Consider the following 16,384-nt stretch of genomic DNA (forward strand, 5'->3'; position numbering starts at 1 on the left):
TAGTGATTTAGAGCATTTTTTCATATGATTGTAGATAGCTTTAATTTCTTCCTCTGAAAATTGCCTGTTCATATCCTTTGACCATTTATCAATTGGGGAATGACTTGTATGATTATACATTTGGATCAGTTCTCTATATATTCTAGAAATGAGGCCTTTATCCCCGAGCTTAGCTGTAAAAATTCTTTCCCAATTTACTACATCCCTCCGGATTTTGGTTGCATTGGGTTTGGTTGTGCAAAAACTTCTCAGTTTAATGTAATCAAAGTTATCCATTTTGCATTTCATAATGCATTCTATCTCTCCTTTAGTAAAGAATTCTTCCCTTCTCCATAGATCTGATAAATACACTATTCCTTGCTTCTCCAGTTTATTTATGGTATCAATCTTTATACCTAAATCATGTACCATTTGGACTTTATTCTTGTGTACGGTGTCAGGTATGGGTCTATGCCTAATTTCCACCACACTGTTATCCAGTTTTCCCAGCAATTTTTGTCAAACAATGAGTTCTTATCCCAGAAGCTGGGGTCCTTGGGTTTATCAAACAGAAGGTTGCTATATTCCTTGCCTACTGCATCTTGAGTGCCAAGTCTATTCCACTTGTCTACCTCTCTGTTTCTTAGCCAATACCAAGTGGTTTTGATAATTGCTGCTTTATAGTACAGTTTGAGGTATGGTAGCGCTAGGCCACCTTCCCAAACATTTCTTTTCATTAGTCCCTTTGATATTCTGGACCTTTTGTTTTTCCAAATGAATTTTGATATTATTTTGTCCAGCTCTAGAAAGTAATTGTCTGATAGTTTAATTGGTATGGCACTAAATAAGTATATTAATTTGGGTAGAATTGTCATTTTTATTATATTAGCACGGCCTACCCATGAGCAACTACTGTTTTTCCACTTACTTAAATCTGACTTTATTTGTGCAAAAAGTATCTTGTAATTGTGTTCATATAATCCCTGGGTTTGTTTTGGCAGGTAGACTCCTAAGTATTTTATACTGTCTACCCTAACTTTAAATGGGATTTCTCTTTCTATCTCTTGCTGTTGGACTTTGTTGCTAATATATAGGAATGCAGAAGATTTGTGTGGGTTTATTTTGTACCCTGCAACTTTGCCAAAGTTGTTTATTAGTTCTAGTAATTTTTTACTTGAATCTCTGGGATTCTCTAGGTAAATCATCATATCATCTGCAAAGAGTGATAACTTAGTTTCTTCTTTGGCTATTTTAATTCCTTGTATATCTTTATCTTGTCTAATTGCTACAGCTAACATTTCTAGTACCATATTAAATAATAGTGGTGATAATGGACAACCTTGTTTCACCCCTGATCTTATTGGGAATGCATCTAGCTTATCCCCATTGCATATAATGCTTGCTGAAGGTTTTAGATAGATACTGCTTATTATTTTATGGAAAGTTCCCTTTATTCCTACATTCTCCAATGTTTTTAGTAGGAATGGATGTTGTATTTTGTCAAAAGCTTTTTCTGCATCTATTGAGATAATCATGTGGTTTTTGTTAGCTTTGTTGTTGATGTGATCGATAATGCTAATAGTTTTCCTAATATTGAACCAGCCCTGTAGTCCTGGTATGAATCCTACCTGATCATAATGTATTAGTCTCGTGATAAGATGCTGTATTCGTTTTCCTAGCATCTTATTTAAAATTTTTGCATCTATATTCATTAGGGAAATTGGTCTATAATTTTCTTTCTCTGTTTTGTCTCTTCCTGGTTTGGGTATCAAAACCATATTTGTATCATAGAAAGAATTTGGGAGGACTCCTTCTTCCCCAATTTTCAAGAATAGTGTATGTAGTATTGGAATTAACTGTTCTTTAAATGTTTGATAGAATTCACTTGTGAATCCATCTGGCCCTGGAGATTTTTTCCTAGGGAGTTCATTGATGGCTTGTTCAATTTCTTTTTCTGAGATGGGGTTGTTTAAGTATTCAACTTCCTCTTCTGTTAATCTGGGCAATTTGTATTTTTTAAAATATTCATCCATCTCATTTAGATTATCGAATTTGTGGGCATAAAGTTGGGCAAAGTAGTTTCTAATTATTGTTTTAATTTCCTCCTCATTGGAGGTGAGTTCACCCCTTTCATTTTTAATATTAGTAATTTGGTTTTCTTCTTTCTTTTTTTAATCAGATTGACCAAAGGTTTATCAATTTTATTAGATTTTCATAAAACCAACTATTGGTTTTATTTATTAATTCAATAGTTTTCTTAATTTCAATTTTATTGATCTCTCCTTTGGTTTTCAGTATTTCTAATTTGGTATTTACTTGGGGATTTTCAATTTGTTCTTTTTCTAGCTTTTTCAACTGCAAGCCTAAGTCATTGATCTCCTCTTTCTCTATTTTATTTATGTAAGCATTCAAAGATATAAAACTTCCCCTAATAACTGCTTTTGCAGTGTCCCATAAGTTTTGGTATGTTGTCTCACTATTGTCATTCTCTTGAATGAAATTGTTGATTGTTTCTATGATTTCTTCTTTAACCCAACCCTTCTTTAGAATTAGATTATTTAGTTTCCAATTGATTTTTGGTTTCTCTTTCCATGGCCTTTTATTACATGTAATTTTTAATGCATTATGATCTGAAAAGGATGCATTGATTATCTCTACCTTTCTGCACTGGATTGTGACATTTTTATGTCCTAGTACATGGTCAATTTTTGTAAATGTTCCATGTACCGCTGAGAAAAAAGTATATTCCTTTCTATTCCCATTTAATTTTCTCCAAAGATCTATCATATCTACCTTATCCAGAGTTTTATTTACCTCCTTAACCTCTTTCTTGTTTATTTTGAGGTTGGATTTATCGAGTTCAGAGAGGGGGAGGTTGAGGTCCCCCACTAGTATAGTTTTGCTATCAATTTCTTCCTTCAACTCCCCCAACCTCTCCTCTAAGAATCTGGATGCTATACCACTTAGAGCATACATGTTTAGTAATGATATTGCTTCATTGTCTGTGGTGCCTTTTAGCAGGATATAGTTTCCATCCTTATCCCTTTTGATTAGATCTATTTCTGCTTTTGCTTTGTCTAAGATTAGGATTGCTACTCCTGCCTTTCTTACATGAGCTGAAGCACAATATATTCTGCTCCATCCTTTGACCTTTATCCTATGTGTATCCCCCCATTTCAAATGTGTTTCTTGTAAGCAGCATATTGTTGGATTATGGCTTTTAATCCATTCTGCTATCCGTCTCCGTTTTATGGGAGAGTTCATTCCATTCACATTCACAGTTATGATTACAATCTGTGTATTTCCCTCCAACCTCTTTCCCACCATTTGTGCTTTTAGCTCTCCCGTCTCCCTTCCCCTCCTCAATAGTATTCACTTTTCTCCCCCTCCTCCTGCAGCCTTCCCCTCCTTCTTTTGACCCCCCTCCCTTTTAGTCCCCTTTACTCTTATTGCTTCTTTCCTCCCTTTTAGCCACCCTCCCCTTTCTTCCCCCTTCCCCTCCTACTACCTATAGAGCTAGTTAGGCTTATCTACTTAAGATTATTGTTCCCTCCTTTGAACAAATCAGATGAGAGTACCTCTCAAACAATGCTCATCTCCCTCCCCTCCTTCCCTCTACTATAGTTTTGTACTTCTTCCTGTGATATAATTTGCCATTTTCTGCTTCCCCCTTTCCACACCTCCTATTACATTCCCTTCTCATACTTAAATCATATTTTTGACATGACATCATTTACTTTATGCCCGTTCCCTCTACATATAACCCTTTTTTCATAATAGCTGCACAGTTCTCAAGATTAACAGGTATCATCTTCCCTTATAGGGAGGTAAACACTTTGCCCTAATTGAGTAGCAAGTTTTTGTTTTTGTTTTTTCCCCTCTGTTTACCTTTTTATGATTCTCTGGAGACCTGCATTTGAAGATCAAATTGTCTATTGAGTTCTGGTGTTTTGGTCAGGAAGCTCTGGAAATCCCTTATTTCGTTGAATGACTTTCTCCTTGCCTGAAATGTTATGCTGAACTTTGTTGGGTAGTTGATCCTTGTTTGAAGTCCCATCTCCTTTGCCTTACGGAATATTGGGTTCCAATTCTTTCGATCTTTTAATGTAGAAGCTGCAAGGTCCTGTGTGATCCTGACTGTGTGTCCTTGATATTTGAATTGTTTCTTTCTGGCTGCTTGTAGTATTTTCTCCTTCACTTGATAGCTCTGGAATTTGGCAACTATATTTCTTGGGGTTTTGAGTTTGGGATCCCTTTCGGGAGGGGAACGGTGGATTCTTTCGATGACTATTTTTCCCTCTGAGTCTAGTACTTCTGGACAGTTTTCCTTGATGATTTCCTGGAAGATATTGTCCAGACTCTTTTCTTCATCATGGGTTTCTGGCAGGCCAATAATTCTTAGATTTTCTCTCCTGGATCTATTTTCCAGGTCAGTTGTTTTTCCAATTAAATATTTTACATTTTCTTCTATCTTTTCATTCTTTAGATTTTGTTTGACTGATTCTTGTTGCCTCATTGAGTCATTAGTTTCTACTTGCCCAATTCTAATCTTCATCGTAGTGTTTTCTTCAGTTAGCTTTTCCATCTCCTTTTCCATCTGACCAATTTTTCCCTTTAAGGAGCTATTTTCTCCATTTAATTTTTGTACTTCTTTTTCCATTCGACCAATTTTCCCAGTTAGGTTTCGGGTTTCCTTTTCCATCTGATCAATTTTCCCAATTAGGTTTTGGGTTTCCTTTTCCATTTGATTAGCTCTCCTTTTAGGGAATTATTCTCTCTAGTTAATTTTTGAACTTCCTTTTCCATTTCTTCAATTTTCTTTTTCAGGGTGATGTTCTCATCAGTGAATTCTTTTTTTATAGTTTTAAAATCATTGGCCAGTTTTTCTTTTATATCCTTCTTCAGACATTCCAGGTAATCTAGTTGTGCTTGCGAGAAATTCATAGTCCCATCTGAGGTTTCAGATGGAAGTACAGTCTCAGCTCTAACCTCTTTGGTGTTTGTGTTTTGGTCCTTATCCCCATAGAAAGATTCTATGGTTTTTTCACTTTTCGTCTGCTTTTTCTGATTCATGATGTTGGCTGAGTGTTGTAGCTTTTGGTTCTTTCAGTCAGAAGGTACAGATCTTTAAGTTGAGCTGATGTGTGTCTAGGCTAAAAGCAGGCTTTTGTTTTTTGTTTCCCTGATCAACCCTGGGGTTAGCTTGTTAGGTGTGTGGGAGGTGTGGTCTGGTCTCAGGATATCTCCTCAGCTGACTTGAGGCAAAGGCAAGGTCAGGGGATGGTGATCCCAGCTTCCCTATTGTCTTCCCTTTTCCCCTGGAGGGCTGGGGCACGCCTAGAAGCTAACGCGTGTTCCCGCCCCTCCTGGGGCTCGTCTCCCGGCTCTGAGGCTTGCCTGGGTCTCAGTGCGAATTTTCTCTGCCCTGGGTCGTCTGTCCCTCCAGCCGTCTCCGCTACTGTAGGAAGAATCCCCCTTTGCCACCTTTCCAGCCTCTGGTGTTATGAGACCACCCGCCCCCTTCTGCTGTTCCCGCTGATCCAGGATTAATCTGGGGAAGAATTTTATGGTTCCCTCACGGTCATCAGGGGGGAGGAGAGAGCACTTACTGATCACTCTGCCATCCCAGTTCCTGGAAGTTCAAGTAGTGACCCACTGAAGTCCGTCTTCAGGCTGAAGATTTCAAGGGCTGCTGTGCTGATGTCTGGCACTCAGCGGCTCTCACCGGCTCGGCCTGGCTTATCTCCTGCTCCGCTGGTCTCGCCCGCCACTCTCGGGCTCCTCTGGTCCCCTCCGCCCTGCCGCGCCGACCGCGCTGCGCTGTGTGCCGGGGTCTTACCCCCGTGGAACAGATCCCTCCCGTGGACCCTCCGGTCCAGCCTGGGCTCCGAATCCGTCAAAGTCCGTCACCCACTGGATTCTACACCTCCAAAGTCTGGTCAGATTCTCCCCCCAGAGATATCCAGAGGAGTTTTTCCAGGAGATTAGGTGAGTCGTTGCTTTCACTCCGCCATCTTGGCTCCGCCCCTGTCCTCCATTCTTGAAGAGGACCATGACATCATTATGATGACTTGACTTACAGTTGACTTTGATTTCAGCGAGGGAAGGCTGTGCAAGGTCACCAGCCTCACTTTCTCCTGCAGAACCACATGGGTCAAGTGACCTGATATTCATCAGGATGACTGGGGATGAACCAGAATACAATGTGAGACCCTTGCAATTTTAGGCTAAGGTCTTATCATATTCTCACTTTGTATAAGATGCACCATTTCAATAAATAGACCACATTAAGTAGTTGCTGAAGGGATGGCCCCTTTTAAAAAAAATTGAACTGTGAGGGGAAGACCTTCAGAGTTCCTGGGTAAAAGAAAAACAGTAACTTATTAGTATTTACATTCACTCTGTGCTGGGTGAACAGGGACCTGTTTCCAACTTATGAGATCCAGAGTGAATTGAGCTTAAGACTTGCTCTTTGAGCAAGAAATCTAGCCAGTAAACCCAAAGGAAAAATGGTAACTTTTGGCCATGAGTAGAGCTCCCAGGATAGAGAGGAGAGCAGAGGAGAGGGGAAGGTAAAGAAGGGGAGGAGCCAAACAAACAAACAAAATTAAAACAAAAAAAGTGGAAATAAGACTTCTTTGGATTTGGTAAATTAATTTAGGTAAAATTGTGATTTTTATTATGTTAGCTAGGCAACTGATAGTATTCTAATTATTTAAATCTGAGAGTATTTGTGTGAAAAAGTGTTTTGTAATTGTGTTCATATAGTTTCTGGGTTTGTTTTTGCAAGTAAACTCCCAAATATTTTATATTGTCTATGGGAAATTTAAATGTAATTTTTCTTTCTATCTCTTGATGTTGGGCTTTGTTAGTAATATATAGAAATGCCAATAAATTGTGCATTTATGTCCTGCAACTTTGTTAAATTTATTATTTCAAGTAATTTTTTGCTTTATTCTCTGTGATTTTCTAAGTACACCATCATATCATTTGCAAAGAGTGATAGTTTTGTTTCTTCCTTGTCTATTCTAATTCCTTCAAAGGAGTCATTTTTCATTTGATAGTTTGTCAAAGGATACAAATAGACAGTTTTCAGAGGAAGAAAGCTAAACTATCAATAGCTACATTTTGAAAACTGTTCTAATTCAATACTATTTAAAGAAATACACATTAAAACAAATATGAGGTACTACTTCACATCAATCAGTTGGTAAAGTCTATTCAAAAGGAAAATTATGCATTCTAGAGTGGCTTTGGGAAAACAGATAATGTAATGTACCACTGGTAAAGCTATAAACTAGTCCAGCATTCTAGAAGCAATTTGGAATGGTGCCCTAAAATATTATTAAATTTCATATACTCTTTAACCCAAAGAAATTCACTACTACATCTGTACCACAAAGGGATCAAAAAATGTGGGGGAAGAAAATATTTGTAGCACCTCTTCTCATGGTAGCAAAGATTTGGAAATTAAGAGGGTGCCCATCAACTGGGAACAATGGAGCAAATTATTGCATGTGAATGTGATGGAATACTATTGTGCTATAAGAAATGATGAAGATTATGCTTTCAAAGGAAACTGAGAAGATATATAGTGAGTAGAACCAGGAGAATAATATTAAATAATGATACTGTAATGACAAACAACTTTGAAAGACTTAGAAATTTTCATCAACACAAGGACCAAAGACAACTCTAGAGAACTATGATAAAATATGTTATCCACTTTTTGACTGAGAGATGGTTGACTCAGACTACAATGAGGCATTTTTGTTTGTTTTTTTTGGACATAACTAATGCAAGATTTGTTTAGCTTGGCTATAGATATTTGTAACGGGTTTCACTTTTTTTCCTTTTTCAGTCAAGAGTAGGTTTGGAATGTCATAGCCAAGTTTCAAAACTCACAGGTTAAAGAGAAAATATTGCAAGCAACAAGAAAAAAATTAAATACTGTGGAAATACAATCATGATTTCACAAGACCTAGCTAGTAGCTTCTACAATAAAAGACCATATGTCTTGGAACATTATATTTCGAAAAACAAAAGAGCTGAGGTCGTGACCAAGAATAATTTACCCAACAAAGTTAAATATAATCCTTAATGAAAAAAATGGGTATTTGACAAACTGAAAGACTTCCAGGTATTTCTGACAAGAAGACCAGTACTCAGTGGAAAATGTGATGTAAAAGATCCAGAAGAAAAATACAAGGAATACGTCAAAAACTAATTATAAGAGACTTCTTAAGGTCAAACTCTTAATTTTTATGCCTGAAAATGTTATCAGCATTCTTAAAACTGTCATCAGTACTGGGATAATTTGAAAGAATGGTTGGAGCTGAGCTGTGTATGATAGGAAAATCTTAAATAACAAAATTGGGTAGTACAAGTGAAAAGGAGCAATTATCTCATAAAACTGAAGCATGAAACAATTGTGTTCATCTTTCATTTTTGAAGAGGAGCATGAAAGGAAGAACTAAACAGAAGAAATATGTGGAGATGGAGGGCTGGTAATGTTGGAACCTTACTCTACTTAGATCTGAGCTGAAGAAGAAGCAACATCTGGAGGAGTGTAGAAGACTTTTGGACTTGTAGAGAGGTGGTAGGACTGTTGCAAAGGTGGGAAGAGGGACTTTTAGAATGATGTGTAGATTCAGATTTAGGAGGGTAGGGAAAAGAATAAGGAGGAACTTTTAGAGAGGTAGGTGTAGAATAAAGAATAGGAGGATAAGGGGAAATGATACAGTAACGGATAACATAAAGAAGTGAGTCTGAAAATAATAATAGTGAGTAAAAATAAGATAGAGGGAAATATGCATGAGATGAACTCATCCATAAAATGGAAACAGATAGCAAAATGGATTAAAAATTGAAAACCAACAATATGTTGTTTACAAGAGACACATTTAAGAATGAAAATTAAAATGTAAAGTTGGAGTACAATTTATCATGCTTCAACTGATTCCAAAAAAAAAAAAAAAAAGCTAGGGGAAGCAAGCACAATCTTAGACATGGCTATAATAGATTTAATTAATAGAGATGAACAGGGTAACTACATTTTGTAGGGTTCCTTTGAAAGCATGATCTTCATCATTTCTTATAGCACAATAGTATTCCATCACATTCACATGCAAACTACATTTTGATAAAGGAAGATGGCACTTTGGGTCAGAGAATAACATTTTAGTAGTGTCAGAACTTTCTTAACTTATGCCCTTTCCTTGAAAATGTACCATAGACAACAAAACATTGTCAATGTTGAATCTACATGGACCAAATATAGCATCTATACATACTTCTACTTATCAGTCGTTTCTCTGAATGCAGATGATGGCCTCCTTCTTGTGTCCCTTGTCATTAATTTGTGTATTCATAATAGTCAAAATTACTTATTCACTCAAAGTTCTTCTTAAAGCAATATTTCTGTTACTGTACACAGTGTTCTTAGTTCTGCTCATTTTGCTATCCATTATTTTGTGCAAGTCTGTCCATGTTTTTCTAAGATCCTCAAGCTCCTCATTTCTTATAACATGCTATTCACTTGCTATTCCATCACAATATGCTATTCCATCACGATAATAATATGGATGCTATTCCATCACAATAATATATCACAAGTTGTTCAGTCATTATAGCAATACAATGATCCAAGACAATTCTGAAGGACTCATGGTGAAACATGTTATCCATTTCCAGAGGGGGTGGGGACAACTGATGGAGTATGAATGAGACTGAATCATACTTCTTATTTATTTTTCTTTTTCTCTTTTTTTCTTTGGAGGGGATATTCTGTGTTTTCTTTTGCAACGTGGCTAATATGGAGATGTTTTTTTTCCCCAGAACTGCACATATCATATTGGAAATTAAGGGAATGCTGATGAATTGGGGAATGGTTGAATCTTGTGTTCTATAATTTCGATAGAATACTATTGTGCTTTGAGAATGATGACCAGGAATAACATGAAAAGACTTAAATGAATTCATACAAAGTGAAGTGAGCAGAACCAGGAGAACACCAAATATTGTAACAGAAATATTATAATGATGTGGTCTGCTGTGAAAGACTGAGCTACTCTGATGAAGACAATTCAAAATATTTCTAAAGACATGAAGAAAGACATTACCTCCCAGGGGACAGGGGGCAAAAACAAAACAAAGCAAAACAAAACAAAAGAAAAAACTGATGAACTCTGAATGCTGATTGAAATACCCTTTTTTTACACTTTCTTTATTTCCCTTGGGTTTTTTGATCCTTGTTTTCTTTTGCAATGTGGCTAATATGGAAATACATTTTGCATGACTTCACATATATAATTGATATCAAATTGTTTGACTTCTCATGTAAGGAGGACCATGGGGAAAGAGAAAGAAAATTGGACTTAAAAAATTTTAAATAAATGTTCAGGCCGGCTGCTGAAGAGTGGGTGCTGGTCGGCGGTGGCTGCGGAGTGTGCCGGCGTCTTGGGCTCAGGATAAAGACCATCTGCTGAACATCTTTTGAGCCCCAGCAGCTCACTTCTTCACCACCTACAAAAGTTTTCAGACCGGTGACATTGCAGCAATGGCAGAGTATGGAATCTCTACTGGGCAGCGTGTGGCAGTGATATGGGATAAGTCATCTCCAGTGGAGGCTCTGAAAAGTCTGGTCCATAAACTACAGAAACTGGCTGGTGATGAAAGTCATGTGTCTGTGGAAAACATCAACCAGCTGTTACAATCTACTCACAAAGAATCCAGCTTCAATGTTGTTCTATCGGGTCTGGTTCCAGGAAGTACAACACTGCATAACACTGAAATTTTAGCAGAAATTGCTAGGATCCTTCGACCAGGTGGGCAACTCCTTCTGAAAGAGCCAGTGGAGACAACCTCAGTTCATGAAAGCAAAGTGAAGAAAGCAGCTAAACTATGCTCAACCCTGACACTTTCTGGGCTTGTGGAAGTGAAGGAGTTACAGAGGGAGTCCTTAACTCCAGAAGAGGTACAGTCATTACAAGAGTACCTGAATTACCAAAGTGACAGCTTGGTCTCTGTTCAAGTCACAGGTAAAAAACCCAACTTTGAAGTAGGGTCTTCTACCCAGCTTAAGCTTTCCTTTCCCAAGAAATTTGTATCAGAGAAACGTGCCATGGACCCTAATGCTGCCAAGCTGTGGACACTCTCAGCCAGTGGCATGAATGATGATGGCATAGATCTCATTGATTCTGATGAACTCTTGGATCCAGAGGATTTGAAGAAGCCAGATCCAGTTTCCCTATGGGCTGCTTCATGTGGAGAAGGGACAAAAAGGAAGGCTTGTAAAAATTGCACGTGTGGCCTAGCAGAAGAACTGGAGCAGGAGAAAGTGAAGGAGCAGAAGCAGTCCCAACCCAAGTCAGCTTGTGGAAATTGTCATTTGGGTGATGCCTTCCGCTGTGCCAGCTGCCCCTACCTTGGGATGCCAGCCTTTAAACCTGGGGAAAAAATTCTCTTGAGTGAAAAAAATCTTCATGATGCCTAAAAGGCAAAATCACTGGGACTTGTGGGGGTTATTCCATTCCAAAAACTGACTCCAGCATTCATTTCAGCAACCCTTCAAACCCGATGTTGTCTCGTGCCTCCCTGGTTCTGCCTACACTCTGTGTTGGGATTCTAGATAGGGTTGGCTTTGTAGACATATAGAAATTTGGGCATATATGCTGCTAGCAACCAAATGACTGAGATACAATCAGCCAGATTAACTTGCATTGGGTTATCTGACTCTTCAGTGGGACTTGAACTGAAGGTATAGAGAATTTCCATCTAATTAATGCTGGTGGAAAGGAGATGTACACTGGAGAAGTTACCCTCTTCATGTTAGTATTAGATAACCTGGTCACACTATATTTGGGACCTAAGCCCAACCTCCCTGTCAGCTTAGATCATATCACCCTAGAACATTTTCCTTGTCTGTGATGCATCACCAGATCACAGCTCTGCCTCCTAAATTTATCGATAGCTAACTACTAGTTCTGTGAGCAAGCACATTTGTTCTGTTTGTAGTTCTTGGAAAAGATAGCCAAGTGTTGTAAGAAGTCCTTACAGTAACTAGCTTCCAATCCAAATGGATTTCTGAAACCTTTTGAACCATTCGTATTTTTGAATCAAACTCAGCCTCACTTTTTCAGTTATTGTGATCTGGCCGTTAGTGAATTAGCATTGGAGCTGTGTCCTTCTTCCATAATTGTGATTTGTAGGTGTTAGAATAATGTACTCTTATATACTACTCTTATATACCAGCTCCAGGGGTGTATGGGGTGTATGGGGTCTATGTGTGTAAGAGAAAGAATGTGTGTGAGTGTGTGTAAGAGAAAGAACTTACCTTGCAGTAAGAGAACACTTTCACCTCAGTGAGGGACCTAAACTCTCTTCTGTCTTTAGGTAGCACATTCACATTTATTACCATATCTGGTGACACATCAGGGAGTCAGTGTCATAAATAATCCTTCAGTTATGGAATGGAGTGACCTTTCTTCATCTCTCCAGAGCTGTTCTGTGTGGGGCCTGGACATCAGGACTCAAAATTTACTTGGTGCAAGATTCACTTCTATCTTTCTTGTTTTTGACCTGTAAGGACTGGGATACAATTTTGCCAAATGTTGACAAATGTGTGGATTTAGGGGAAATGGAATTTCAGCTGTGTGACTGATAAATAAAGTGTTTTAAATGGTCCTAATCTTTAAAAATAAATAAATAAATAAATAAATGAATGTTTAGAAATTTTATGCATAATTGGGAAATAGTTGTAAATAAAATATATTGAAAAATATCACTTTATTTTTTCATTCTGGGATCTAACTAAGAGCTTCAGAAAAACCTCAGGCTGGTCTTTGCATAGGGTCTTTCTCCTGTCTCTGGATCTGGAGTTTATTAGAGCTCCACACTAGACCGACACCTACTGCCCCTTGGATGCTGTTTCCTCTTGTCGAACTCCTGTCTCTACCAGTTTTGGAGATTATAGGATCTCTTTTGCCAAAGACATTTTTGCAGTTTCTGGTCTTGGACTGTTAATGTTGAGCAATACAAAGCCTGGAGCTCTAAAAGGGGTTGGCCTGGAGATACTTTTGGTTTTTCTTAAGGTGGGCTTCATTCTCCAAAATCAGACATTTATTGACTACATCTGTATTTAAAAAACAAACAAACAAACAAAAAAAACAAAGCACAAGACAGAAGGAAAATGGCCAAGGTAGAGGAACTTCAGGCATACATGCAAGGAAGCAAAGAACAAAAACATTTTCTTTTCTTTCTTTTTTCTTTGCTTGTTCAATTGTTTTTGTCTGCTTCATTAAAGACTACGGGTTTTGTGTAAAACTTTGTTATCTTGTTGATTACTAAGTTTCTAATTAAAATATAAGCCTCTTCAGAGATCTTCTTTTTGCTAACCTATACCTTAAACATCCCTTTGTTTCTCCATTCCCATTAGTTCTGACTCCAGGACCATTAAAGTCTTAAACTCATAAAATGTATGGTATGAGAGACCATTAGGATCATGTTTTCTAATTCCCTCATGATGCAGAAGATGGCACTTTGGATCAGAAAATAGCATTTTAATAGTGTCAGAACTTTCTTAACTTATGCTGCTTCCTTGAAAATGTTTAAAGGTTTCTAGTCCTGGCCAGAAGATTTTCTTATAGCTGATCTCCTCCTAGTCCACACTGCATTCTCCTCAGCATTGATTCTTCCATTCTTTCCCTGAGAACCTTATACACAGATCTGGAAAGGACCAAGTTGATTGACTGGTCCAACAACTTCCTTTCAGATGGTCTCATATTTCCTCTTCCGCAAAGAAAGTGGCAGATAGCTTAGTTGAACTGAAAACCAGTAGGAATGGACCCTGTTCTACCTCCCTACTTCCAACTCTGAATCTGTTTCCATGCATACTAATACACAAATTGAAGAACCAAATTAGATAATAGAGAAGCACAAAACTCAGATAAGCAAATGACAAGTTTCTTTTTCATATGAGTTCTCTATTTGAGTTTTACATATTTGTTCTAAGAAGAAAGTTTACATATTTGTTCTAAGCACAAAATTTTATGTTTAAGATCTGTCCATGGTAGCCCCCTATATTCCCACATCCAACTCTAAGTCTTCCTGGGCCAATGATTCTGACCATGAGAGGAAGCTTGTAGGTTCTCAGTAGGAATCTCTCCTAGCACTGTTCCTAATGTCCTCTTCTCCTTTCTACCAATTAACATTGATTCTCCCCCTTCTCTGGACTCCTTGGTCTTATTGAGCAAGACCACATGTCCTTCAAGTTCCCAATCCTTTAATATAATTAAACAGTATAGTCCATCACACACATACACACAGACACACACAGACACACAGACACACACACATACACACACAGAGTTTTTGAAATGGCTTCTGGCGAGAGTCAGCATGGACTAGTACTAAAAAGGCTATAAATCGAGCCACCTGGTTTCTAGTTCACTCTCTGCAACTGACTTGACCTTCCCTTTACTTTCTGTTGGCTTTAGTTCTCACTATAAAATATGAATGTTGAAATAGATTATCTCTGAGGTGCTCTCCAATCCTGACATTCCAGAATTTCAATTATCTGAATTAAGGGCATTTTTAAAATTTTGTCTTGAAAGAACTGAAAAATTGCTGAAATATTTCTATTTCATAGTCTTAGACCCATTGTCTTTAAACAGAGAATATTTTGATTTTTCCTTTTTTGGTTGTTGTTTTAAGTGACTTTATTCCTGACAAGACCAATCCATTGCGGTTGCTCTAAGTGAGACATGCTGGAATTCAGGAGCCAGCCCACAGTGTCAATTCCCGTTACCTGTGGCTGAATTCATAAAATCAGCAACTTATTTCAATGGAAAAGCACAGAAAAGTCAGTTCAAGGTATGGAACTCTTTCAGAATGACCAGTCCTTATGTAGCTGAAATGATCAGTTTGGTATCCATTTTTGTATATTGAAATATGTGTGATTGTTAATAATAAAATCCTTTAAAAAATTAATTAAAAAAATTAACCAGGCATGCTGACTTTTTTGTGTCAATACTACTAAGAATTCCAAGTAGCTCTTTTTCTTTTCTTTTTGGAAGGGGAAATAAATTAAAACAAAATCAAAACCCCAAATCTTACCCCATGTGGTGAACACAATAATGGAACAGAGAACCAGGGAAATCAGCCATATGTTGTTGAGAGCAGTTCTTTGACACATGTCTGGTGCAGGAACCTGTGCTGTCCTAAAGGCTTCTGCACTTCACAGCTATAATCTGAATGAGTGACTAAGCCCTGTGCTGGATCATAGAAATGTCAAGTCAGGGAAAAACCAGGGAGAAATTGGTCTTCAAATATTATCCTAGTGAGAGCCAAGATTGGTGTCTTGAGCCTCCACCCACAAATCACTAATCCTTTTCATTCAAGCAACCTTAATCATAATGTGCTTTTATGACAACACTAAATACCACATCAGCAGTGTTACATAAGGTGTACTTTAACCCTGAAAGAAGTTTGAATTTACTATCTTCAGGACACACGTCAGTCATGCAGCTTAGTATGGGGTCCAGTGGGCAAACTATGGGCTTAAAAAGGCCTTCTGAATTGACTGTCAGACCCACTGGCTTTGTGGGTGACCTTGAAGGACTTTCATATTTTTGTCATTTTTGGTTTTTCATCAGTGCAAAAATTATGAAGCAATCTAGTTTTTTAGAGAAAAAAAAATCTTTTTTTTCTCTAAAATGCCTTTATCAAGGCATATTAAATGCTGATTGAAGACTAAGTAGGTTCAAGGAAGAAAACAGAAGAGCAAGTGTCTAACTTTGTGAATGCAAAGATTTATTAGGGTAAAACACTCAAAGAAGGAAAATAAATACAAATAACAACAGAATAATATAATCCACATTTCTCAATTATTTTAAAGTTTGCAAGCCACTTTTCCCAAACCTCCTTAATACAGATAGGGCAAATACTATTTTTATTCATTTTTTTTCAGATGAAGAAACTGGCTATTTGAGAAGCTTTCATTTACTCAAATTAATGTAGTAAGTAGCAGATACAGGACTCGAATTTCCAGGTCTCATGACTTGAAATCAAGTGCTCTTTCCATTATTTCAACATACAGCCAGAATAACAGAAAAACGTGAAGTTAATTTGGAGGGCAGCTCAACTTCCCCTTTGGTACCTTTAGCCTTTCTTGTGACATCTGATGACCACAATGGTCTGGAATCTTTTCATGCTACTCACCTGACCTATCCTCACAGTCCTGTCCTCCTCAGATGTGCCAGAGGAAGGCCACTCTGCTAGGGGCTTTGTGGAGAAAGTGTGGAACAAAATTCAGTCTTTATCTTTAATCTCCCTAACTCCCAATTATCCATCCTATCTTCCTTCACAATACAGCTCAGTTGCCATCTCCTACAAAAGGACTTTGTCG

General features: G+C 37.7%; 1 long non-coding RNA gene and 1 pseudogene across 1 annotated transcript; one reads left to right on the forward strand and one right to left on the reverse strand.

Moving 5' to 3' along the window:
- Positions 1-10,174: 10,174 nt before the first annotated feature.
- LOC140519357 (uncharacterized) lies at positions 10,175-15,344 on the reverse strand. Its single transcript, XR_011972187.1, has 2 exons — positions 15,094-15,344; positions 10,175-10,503 (listed from the first exon to the last, which is right to left on the reverse strand). It is a non-coding gene; the product is annotated as an uncharacterized lncRNA (long non-coding RNA).
- Positions 10,523-12,667, forward strand: LOC140519354 (anamorsin pseudogene; annotated as a pseudogene).
- Positions 15,345-16,384: the final 1,040 nt, after the last annotated feature.

This window comes from Notamacropus eugenii, chromosome 1 (genome assembly GCF_028372415.1).
Source record: "Notamacropus eugenii isolate mMacEug1 chromosome 1, mMacEug1.pri_v2, whole genome shotgun sequence".
Classification (NCBI taxonomy): Eukaryota; Metazoa; Chordata; class Mammalia; order Diprotodontia; family Macropodidae; genus Notamacropus; species Notamacropus eugenii.